Genomic DNA, 11723 nt, shown 5'->3' with positions numbered 1-11723 from the left:
TAAAGATGTCAAGTGGGGAGACAAAATTTTGAAGAAGCAATAATTACCTCAGTAATCTCTCTACCCTTCTTGTGTGCCCAGCAGTTTCATATCCCTAATCACGTCTCGATGCACAGGAAAGGCCCCTCGGCTAAACATTGGCTAATGCGCTGCCTGTGATTGGCTGAATGGGCATTTTCTACTATTTCCTGTGAGCTGAGACTTGGGGAACCTGTCACCTTAAGTAGCACTATTTACCTTTTAGATATAGGGTTAATTTGCAGGAAAATGGCATTACAAAGTTACCCTGCCGTAAGTATGGCTACTGGGTGGAAATTAAGTTTATTCTACCCAGTAGTGCCAGCTTTCAGTCATAGAGAAATTCTGGCACAACTTAAAGGGAGGGGTATTCTCATCTCCAGGATCCTATCCCAAAATGTAGTAGTTGTAATAATATTCGGAAATGCCTCCAAATAGAAATATAGTCTTTCCTCATGTGCATGTATTGTAGGACCTTAAGGTATCCATGGTTACGACCACTAGCAACTAGCTAAACGTCACTATATCAGTGGTTGTAACCATGGTACCTAAGGTCCTGCAATGCCTGCACATGAGGAAAGAGACATAATGTAGTATAGTTTTTTTCTGATTTGGAGGTATTTGCTGTTAATATTGTTACGCCCACTACATATTCAAGAAAGGCACATCCTGCCCTTGAACGGCAGTGCTTCCAAGGACTCGCATCCAAAGATGATATTTCATTTTTTTTTTTTATTTGATAGGTTAAAAAAGATACAACACGTTTCGGATACAGTGTATATCCTTCATCAGGTGTCATAAAAACACAGTACAAATCCTAATAGTATAAAATTCAGTTACACTTATATATAGTAGCAACCTTTTATCCCAGTCTCAGAAGCTTGATTTAGGGTGTGGACCAAGTTCAGGAACACCCACTGATTGATGCAATCTTGACAACATAGATGCAAGAAGGAAAAAAAAAACCCAGACGAGAGAAAAACAAAAGGCAACGTTCAATCTCTCTCTCTCTCTCTCTCTCTCTCTCTCTCTCTCTCTCTCTCTCTCTCTCTCTCTCTCTCTCTCTCTCTCTCTCTCTCTCTCTCTCTCTCTCTCTCATCATTCAATCCATTTGGATAGTCTTAGTTACTCACCGGTTAACGGTGTTTTTCGGAGTCCATGACAGCACCACCTGAGAGAGGGGATCCGCCCTTCAGGAACAGGAAACCTACAGATACAAAAGGGCGGCACCTCTCCCAGGCATCAGTTGGTTTCCTTATCAGTGTACATACAAGAGGAAGAAGTGCACACCCAAATTTAAACTAAAGGGAGGGAATATATGGGTGCTGTCATGGACTCCGAAAAACACCGTTAACCGGTGAGTAACTAAGACTTTATCGGTCGTCCATGACAGCACCACCTGAGAGAATTACAGAGAGTAAAACTTTTTAGGGAGGGACTACAGCCTGCAGTACCCTTATACCAAAAGAGAGGTCTGTGGAAGCACCCAAGTCTAGCCTATAATGACTATAAAAGGTGCTCGGAGAAGACCAAGTAGCCGCCTTACATATCTGGTCAATGGACACTTCTGATCTTTCGGCCCACGAGGTCGCCATGGCTCTGGTGGAATGCGCCCTCAGCTTCCGGGGTGGCGACCTGCCTTTTGAGGTGTATGCTATTGAGATCGCTTCTCTAACCCACCTGGCTAGTGTACTTTTTGACGCTCTACAACCTTTCCTAGGGCCTTGATGAGAGACAAACAGGGCATTATCTTTTTTCCAGGGATCGGTAACTGCCAGATATTCTATGAGGCATTTCCTAACATCCAAGGTGTGAAGTTTCTCTTCCTTCTCATTAGCTGGATTAGGGAGGAAAGATGGAAGGACTATCTCCTGTGTCCTATGAAAGCTGGAAACTACCTTAGGTAAATACGCCGATTCAGGTCTGAGTATTACCCTATCGTCCTTGAACTGTATATAACGGAGGACGTCTAGATAATGCCTGGATGTCGCTTACCCTACGAGCTGAGGTTAGAGCTACCAGGAAGGCTACTTTGAGGGACAGGTTCTTTATGGAAGCTGATGAGATAGGTTCGTATGGGGCTTCTGTCATAGCCGTGAGGACTAGGTTCAAGTCCCACGGCATGAATCTATCTTTCGCTATTGGCCTGGATCTACCTGCTGCCTTAATGAATCTACTGATCCAGTAATTACCCGTGATGTTGCAGCTAAAGAGGGCCCCCAAGGCTGATACTTATACTTTAAAGGTACTAGTGGAGAGCCCCATATCCAGACCTCTCTGAAGAAACTCAAAGATTTGGTTTACAGGTGCTGAAGCGCCAGCGACCACTCCAGAGTTCTGCAGGAATTTTTTCCAAATTCTGACATAGATTTTGGTGGTGATGACTTTTCTACTTTTAAGTAGGGTGTTAATCAGGTCTGGGGAGAAGCCTTTTTCTCTCAGCAGTGTCCGGTCAAACTCCACGCCATCAGATGTAAGCCAGCCACCTGAGGATGGAACACTGGGCCCTGGGATAGGAGATCCGGAATGTCCGGAAGGACCCAAGGGTCGGACACCGACATGGTCCTGAGGCAAGAAAACAAAGCCCTCCTGGGCCAGAATGGAGCGATAACTATCACCCTTGCTCTGTCTCTCATGATTTTCTTCATCACCAGGGGTAGTAACGATAGGGGAGGGAAGGCGTATGCTAGCCCGAAGTCCCACTTTATCAGAAAGGCATCTACCGCCAGGGGGTTCTCTCTGGGATTTAGGGAGCAAAATTGTTTTAATTTTCTGTTTTCCCTGGTAGCGAAGAGGTCTATCTCTGGTTGTCCCCATTTTTGTACAATTAGGTTGAAGATGGAGGTGCTTAGGGACCAGTCTCCTTGTTTTAGTGGATTGCGGCTTAGGAAATCTGCTGTGATATTTTCCTTCCCTTTTATATGTAGATCTGTTAAAGATTGAAAATGCTGCTCTGCTAGCTGGAATAGCAGTTCTGCCACATTCATCAGGGGTTTGGAACGAGTCCCGCCTTGGTGGTTGATATAAGCCACGGTGACCTGATTGTCGGAGAACACTCACACATGATGGCCCTGTAGATACACAAGTAGCTCCTTAGCTGCCTGCTCTACCGCTGTCAACTCTTTCAGATTAGATGACATTTCTATCTGATGACGCTCCCATAGGCCCTGTACCAGAATCTCCCCCATATGAGCCCCCCAACCGGACGGGCTGGCATCCGTGGTGATTATGCGGGATATGTCCTACTCCCAGGGGACCCCTTTGGATAAATTATCCTTGACTAGCCACCACTCTAGGGACTCCCTTGTGTTTCGGGACAAGGTTAGCTGGCCCTCTAAGTAACCCTCAAGGATTCTCTGATGCCTTAAGACCTCGCCCTGCAGTTTTCTTGTATGAAACTGCCCACTGGACTGCCGGGATACAGGATGAGAGGGAACCCAGAAGGGACATGGCTTTCCTGAGGGACATGGTAGGGTTATTGGAAGCGTTCAGGACCTGATAGTGTAGGCGAACCAGCTTCTCCAGGGGCAGACGGCATTCCTGTTTCTCAGAGTCTAGAATCAGGCCCAAAAATTGTTGGACTCTCACTGGCTGTAACCGAGACTTTTTGTTTTCCAATAATTTTTATTAAGGTATTTCAAATTTAACAAACATAGGAAAAAAGGGTATGGGAAATGGGATGCAGAAGGAAAGGGAAGGGAAAAGAAAATACAATAGGAAACTCAATGAGTGATCATTTATAGCCATTACTCCATAAGCATCTTAAAGCTAAAAGCTAAGAATATAACTAAAACTTAACATCTGAAGTCTAAAATCTAAAATAAACAGAAGAAAAGAAAAATAAGATCCTATCTGTATTCATCAGTGACAACAAAACTAGTTTTTTGTAAGAAAAGTTTTATTCCATACTTCCCACTTTTTATTATATTTGTCCAAGAAGTTATGTAGAGCAAAGCGTCTTTCTAATGCGCTATGTATCAGAAGATTGTGAAAAATATCTTTGAATTTTTGTATATCTTTTTTTCCAGTGTGCTGCTATTGAGTTTTTAACTACTAGTAAAATATGTACTATCATTAATGTATCTGAAAAGTCTAAATTTTCTAGATCTAATAAAAGAAGAGCCATACTAGGGGAAATAACCAATTTCCTTCCCAAAAAGGTGTTTATATGAACAGATACTTCCTTCCATAGACTCTTAACATTAGGGCATTCCCAAAATATGTGATATGTTTCCCACCATTCCACACTCTCTCCAACATAAGTTGGAGTTACCTGGATTTATAAAATTCAGCCTCGAAGGGGTATAATACCATCTCACAAACATTTTGTAGTAAGACTCTTGTAGTGTCATTGAGATTGTTGCTATGTAAGAAAACTTCAAGGCATCTTGCCATTGTTCCAGTGTGGGTGTAATGTTTAATTCTGACTCCCATCGTTTCATATATGCGCTCTTTAGTATAAACGTGTCTTTATTGAAAATGTTATATATGTTCTTTTCTTTTTTTTCTATGTTTCCCAAGTATAAAGATATAATGTCCAAATTTAGTGGCTTAATTTGGGAGAATTTTTTAATGTAGCTTTTTAGAATGGTGAAAAAGAGAAATTCTGAGGAGGGAAGATTAAATTTTGTTTTAATCTCACCAAAGGAAAGGAAGGTACCATTGTATATATCTCCTATTTTTTTAATATTACATGTAGTCCAAATTTCTGGAATAGTACACTTGTAAAAGATAGATATTAAGTTTAGTGGAAAATTACACATTTGTCTCACTTTGTTCCAATTTCTCCCTGGTCTAATAAAATTTTTCCAAGCCAAGAGTATGGCTTGGAATATGGGATGAGAAGGCAAACTTGGTCGGGAACCTAATACATTAGCAAAGAAAATATTGTGGAATGTCATTATTACTTTGACTTTCTTCCAAGGTGATCCACGCAGGTGTTGTATTACGACTAAACCAATAAACGCTAGCTTTAATCAGTAAGGCTTGGTAATAAGCTGTTACATTCGGTAGCCCCAGACCTCCATTTTTTTTACTTTTATAAAGGATGTTCGACGCAATTCTTGATTTTTTGCCATCCCAAACAAAGGAGTTTATTAATTTTTGAATTTTTGACAATTGCGCTGAAGGAATGTATACTGGAAGGATCCTAAACAAATACAATATCTTAGGTAAAACAAATGACTTGACAGCCAATATTTTCCCGAACAAGGATAAACCAATACGTTTAAAATTTACAATATCTGTGGTGATATTGTGAATTAAGTTAAGATTAATTGAGATAGTTGAATGTAATTTGTTTGTCAGCTTCATCCCCAAATATCCAACTTCCTCCTCCTTGCACGAAAATTTTGAGAGAGTTCCTAAACGTTACACTTCTTGAGGATTTAAGTTAAAGGGTAAAATCTTTGATTTTGAATGATTTATTTTAAAATAAGATATATTTGAGAATAGCTTTAAATCTGATGACAATGCTGTGATAGAAATCTCTGGGTTTAAGAGTGTCAGCACTATATCGTCCGCAAACAGACTGATTTTAAATGTGCGTTGAGGAGTTTCAAGGCCAAAGATGTTAGGATTAGATCTGATTTTTTTTCTGCCAGGGGTTCTATTGTCAAAACAAATAAAAGTGGAGAAAGGGGACACCCCTGCCTTGTACCATTTGAAATAGGAAATGACTTTGATAAATGATTATTCGTGTATACTTTTGCACAAGGCTCTGAATACAAGGCCATAACTGAAGAAATGAAGTGATCATTAAATCCAAATTTCAATAATGCTTTCTTTAGATACGCCCAATCTAGCCTATCAAAGGCTTTTTCAGCGTCTAGCGTAACTAGAACAGAAGGATCTGTAGAAAATTTAGTAGCGGTAATTATATTCATGATCCTTCTAGTCCCGTCAGCAGCTTGACGACCTTCTACAAAGCCAATTTGATCGTCTTTTATTAAAAAAGGTAGAACCTTTTTAAGTCTTTCAGCCCATATTTTTGAGTACAGCTTTGCATCCCCATTAATGAGTGAAATTGGTCTGTATCTCTGAACCTTGTCAGGGTCTCCCTTCTCCTTAGGTATCATAACAATCGTAGCTTCTAACATTTCCTTTGGAAAGGAGCCCTGACAGGTAGCCAAGTTAAATATGTTTTCCAGATAAGGAGCTAGGATAGTTTGAAAGGTCTTATAATATTCATTGGTAATCCCGTCAGGCCCCGGTGATTTCTGGGCTTTAAGTTTATTAATCGCATCAAATATTTCTTCTGTTGATATGGGTCTGTTTATATGTTCCAACCCTAAAGGATCAATTCGGGGGAGATCTAATTTGTCTAAGAATGTATCTATCAATTTAACATCTGGTTGTGCTGTTTCGTAACCGAGACTTTTTAATGTTAAGCAGCCATCCTAACCCCTCTAGGGCAGACATTGCCCTTTGTAGTTGTTCCAGACAATGTTTTGCGGTTTTCCCTACGATCAGGAAGTCCTCTAAGTAGGGGATCACAAGAATGTCCGATTCACGTAGATGGGCCATAACTTCCGCTACTACTTTGGTAAACAAACGGGGAGCGACTGCCACCCCAAAGGGGAGGGCCGCATATTGGAAATGCTGGACTGACCCATCCAGCTGAACCGCCACTCTGAGAAACCGCTGATGAGCTGCATGAATGGGAATATGGATAAAACACATGTGACATGCACAATGTGAACAAGTCTGTTGGACCATGTTCACACCACCCTGACTGAGACACAAACAAAAAGCACAGAATGACAAATGTGCAAAAATACCTTGTAATAAGACATAACAGTATACAGCAAGTGCTGATAAAAGGTAACAACAAACACAGGGTATTTAGTCGATACTTTTTTTTGCAAAAAAATGTATACCAAGCTGCTTCACCAACGTCAAGGTAACCCGTATTGAAGCAGTCCCTATCTAATGTATTTAAAACCTGAACATATGAACAGTGTCTAAATGAGCAGGATTAAGACAGGCGCTTTCTGGTATGGGCACGTGGTGCAAGACAGCTCCTTATGTGCATGTCACACAAGAGAGGGGTGGGGTCTCTCAAATCATGCATAAGCACGAAAAAACTGGATTAAAAACACGTGACATGCACAATGTGAACAAGTCTGTTGGACCATGTTCACACCACCCTGACTGAGACACAAACAAAAAGCACAGAATGACAAATGTGGGAATGGGAATATGGTAGTAAGCGTCTTTTAAATCTAACACCACCATAAAACCGTTTTGAAACAGTAATTTTATTGTTGATTTAATTATCTCCATCTTAAATGGGCGTATGACCAGGAATTCGTTGAGGGATTTAAGGTTTATTATAGTCCTGAAGGACCCGTCTGGTTTGCGGACCAGGAATAGGGGGGAGTCATAGAATCGTAGAGTTGGAAGGGACCTCCTGGGCCATCTGGTCCAACCCCCTGCTCAAAGCAGGATTCGCTAAATCATCCCAGTCAGATGTCTGTCCAGCCTCTGTTTGAAGACTTCCATTGAAGGAGAACTCACCACTTCTCGTGGCAGCCTGTTCCACTCATTGATCACTCTAACTGTCAAAAAGTTTTTTCTAATATCTAATCTGTGTCTCCTCCCATTCAGTTTCATCCCATTGCTTCTAGTCTTTCCTTGTGCAAATGAGAATAAAGTTGATCCTTCTACAATGTGACAGCCCTTTAGATATTTGTAGACAGCTATTAAGTCTCCTCTCAGTCTTCTCTTTTGCAAACTAAACATTCCCAAATCCTGCAACCTTTCCTCATAAGACAGGGTTTGCAGACCGGTCACCATTCTGGTCGCTCTTTTCTGAACTTGCTCCAGTTTGTTGATGTCTTTTTTAAAATGTGGTGCCCAAAACTGGACACAATATTCCAGATGAGGTCTGACCAAAGAGGAGTAGAGGGAAATAATGACTTCACGTGATCTAGACTGTATGCTTCTGTTAATACATCCTAGAATTGCATTTGCCTTTTTTGCTGCTGCATCACACTGTTGACTCATATTCAGTCTGTGATCTATTAGTATACCCAAGTCTTTTTCACATGTGTTGTTGCTTAGCCCTATTCCTCCCATTCTGTATATGCTTTTTTCATTTTTATTGCCCAGATGTAGTACTTTGCATTTCTCCCTGTTAAAAACCATTCTGTTAGTTGCTGCCCACTTCTCCAGTTTATTTAAATCTTTTTGAATCCTCTCTCTCTTCTCTAGTATTAGCTATCCCTCCTAGCTTTGTGTCATCAGCAAATTTAATCAGTTTACCCTCAATTCCTTCATCTAAATCGTTGATAAAGATGTTGAACAATACAGGGCCCAGGACAGAGCCCTGTGGTACCCCACTTGAGACATTCTTCCAACTGGATGTGCAGCCATTTACGACCACTCTTTGGGTCCGATCACTAAACCAGTTATGAATCCACCTAACAGTTGCCTTGTCCATTCCATACTTAGTCATTTTTTCAATAAGGATTGTATGAGAGACTTTGTCAAATGCTTTGCTGAAGTCAAGATATACTATATCTACAGCATTTCCTTGATCCACCCAATCAGTGATACCGTCATAGAAGGAAATTAAGTTAGTCTGACATGACTTATTAGTTACAAACCCATGCTGACTCTGTTTAATCACTTCATTCTTATCCAGGTATTGACATACATGTTGTTTAATAATTTGTTCAAAGATCTTTCCTGGTATAGAAGTCAGACTCACCGGCCTATAGTTGCCTGGGTCCACCTTCTCCTTTTTGAAGATAGGAACAACATTTGCTCTTCTCCAGTCTTCTGGCACTTCTCCTGTTCTCCAAGAATTTTCAAAGATTATGGAGAGGGGTTCAAAAAATTCTTCTGCTATCTCCTTCAGTACTCTGGGGTGTAATTCATCTGGACCTGGAGACTTGAATTCATTTAGGTTAGCTAAGTTTTTTCCTCACTATCTTTCTGTTTATAGATATCCTGGATTCTTCTATTCCCTTAATAGGACAGTGAATAACAGTTGATGTTACATTTCCTTTCTGAGAGAAAACAGATGCAAAATAGGAATTTAAAAGTTCAGCCTTCTCAACATCCTGTCTTACCCTTTCCCCGTAAAACCCTTTCCCCGTTTCTCCCTCTGGGACCACCGTTAGGACCCTCTTACGGCAGAGATCATGCACCTCGGCCTCCAGGGCAGCTTGTTCTGGTGTGGAAGACCTGAGCGGGGTGACTTTAAATCGATCTTGGGGGACCCGGGCGAATTCTAGGCGTAGACCCGCAGCTATCACCCCCAGTATCCATTTACTGTTGGAAATCAAGGACCAGGCTGGGTAGAAGGCAGCTAGTCTCCCCCCTACCGGGGCAACTAGACATTGGGGCGGTTTTTTAGTGTCACGTGCTGGACCTTCTTGACGCCCCCTCCTCCGAACATGAAACCTGTACCTCCTTTTGTCCTCCCATCTGCCCTGATCTCTGGACGGCCTTCTACGGAAATAGCCTTTCCTGGTAAAGGGACATCTGTAAGAAGGATTCGGTAGACTGGGGAACTTCTTTTTATCATCCCCGGCTTTCTCTAAGAGTTCATCCAAGTCTGGGCCAAACAGATATTCACCCTCACATGGAATGGAGCAGAGTCGTGATCTGGCCTGGATATCTCCCGGCCAGCATTTTAACCAAAGGGCCCTTCGAGCTGCGTTAGATAAACTCGCAGCTCTGGCTGCCATCCTCGCAGAGTCCGCTGAAGCATCCGCCAAAAAAGCTGCCGCACTTTGGATGATTGGCAGCGTTTTCCGGATAGAAGCTCTTGAGACTCCGTCCTTTAGTTGGGAATCCAATTGGTCTAGCCAGACCATCATGGATCTGGCCGTACATGTGGCAGCTATCGCTGGTCTTAGAGCACCTGCTGACATCTCCCAAGCTCCCTTCAAAAAGGAGTCTGCTTTCTTATCTAGCGGGTCTTTTAAGGAGGCCATGTCGTCGAAGGGAATGGAGGATTTTTTGGAGGCTTTGGCTACTGCCGCGTCCAGTTTAGGCGCTTTATCCCATCTGTTTACCACTGGGTCGTCAAATGGGTACCTCCACTTGAAGGCCGGAGGTAAGGAGCCTCTTTTTTCAGGTCTCTTCCATTCCCTATCTATTAGGCTCTGGACCTTATTTAATGGAAAGGCCTTCCGCTTCCTGGGATCTAGACCCGCGAACATCACGTCCTGAGCTGAAAGTTCCGGTTTTGTGTCTGCTACCCCAATGGTGGACCTTATTGCTTTAACTAGCTTATCCATCTGGTCTAAGGGGAAGCAGAATCGACTCGAGTCTTCCTCCGAAGAAGACGAAGTGGAGGCCGGGGAATCTGAAGAGTCATCGATCCTTAGGGCGGTCGAGGACTCTGAACCCGAGAAACTACATTCTCTTCCCCTAGAGGAATCCTTTTTAGATAGGGCCTTTATCTCTGTCCTGATTATGTCCCTCAGGCTTGTGGTAAAGTCCGGCGTTTCTTCTACCGTTTGTCTCACGCATGGCTGACACAACTTTTTAGGGTGGCCGTCCGGCAAGGGGCAACTACAGAGGGCACATTCCCTGTGCTTCTGTTTTCCCGTAGCTTTCCTCCCCGGATCACGGAGGGAGGCAGGAGGGTCCTTTAGCCTGGAGGAACTTCTGTGGCTTTGTTCGCCCGTCCGTTTCTTCTGCTGGCCACTCGCATGTGGTTTCACTGTGGCCTGTTTCTGTGGGTGCTCCTGCACCTCGCCCAGCTGCTCTATGGGGGCTTCTGTCGTATCCATCGCTGGCCTTCAGAAGCACCCCAGCAGCGTCACCTCCTGCCATTTAAGGCCTCCTTGTCCGGGTCAGCAGGGTTCTGGCGCGCACCTCCCACCCGGGACCCCCCGCGACCCTCCCCCCGCAAGCTCCGGATATGCCCCCGCCCCGGCCACCGCGCGCCGCCCAGTACCGCCGGAAGCCGGCCGGCACCCGACTTCCAGTTTCGGCGTCCCCGCCCCATTCGCCGCGTCACTTCCGCCGCCCGTCTGAGGCCTGCGGGGACACGCAGAAGGAGCCAGCACGGCGCCCCCGGCTCAGGCCAGGCCACAGCCCCCGCCTGCGCCCGCCGACCGGGCGCCACCGCCGGCCCGGTCCGGAAGAGAGAGAGAGCGGACCCCGGGGAGAGCGCACCAGGAGGGGCCCGGGACATACATACCTCCTGGTGCGGCAATATGGAGGCGGCTGTCCACCGGACCCCTGGCTCCACCTGCTCTCACCACCGTCATGGAGACCTACCCGGCCCCACCGTGGTGCTTCCAGGGACCCGAGCTTGACCGAGGTAGGAGACCCCCTCGCTACCTGGGTCGTTCAGCCGGCCTGGGAATCCCTTGGCGACTCCATGATGGACGATCTGAAGGAAGTCCCGTCCTCTAGGAACAGGAAACCAACTGATGCGTGGGAGAGGTGCCGCCCTTTTGTATCTGTAGATTTCCTGTTCCTGAAGGGCGGATCCCCTCTCTCAGGTGGTGCTGTCATGGACGACCGATAAATAATGTTCCCAGACGATATATCCAAAACATTTCTTTCCGGTTTAAAAGAGCATTTCTATTTGCAACACCAGAGGGTATCTGCTCCACCGGAGTTACTTTTATGTTAAAAATTTTGTTATGTTTAATTAGCAGATGCCTTGAGAGACTATGTTTTAGGCTATGTGCCCATGTTAGCGTTTTTAAACGCTCAGGAAACGGGTCTCCTTC

The sequence above is a fragment of the Dendrobates tinctorius genome, unplaced genomic scaffold (assembly GCF_039654945.1).
Source record: "Dendrobates tinctorius isolate UK_male_01 unplaced genomic scaffold, ASM3965494v1 ptg000241l, whole genome shotgun sequence".
In the NCBI taxonomy this organism is placed as follows: Eukaryota; Metazoa; Chordata; class Amphibia; order Anura; family Dendrobatidae; genus Dendrobates; species Dendrobates tinctorius.
The sequence above is the reverse complement of the archived record's forward strand: the minus strand, read 5'-3'. Positions refer to the sequence as shown.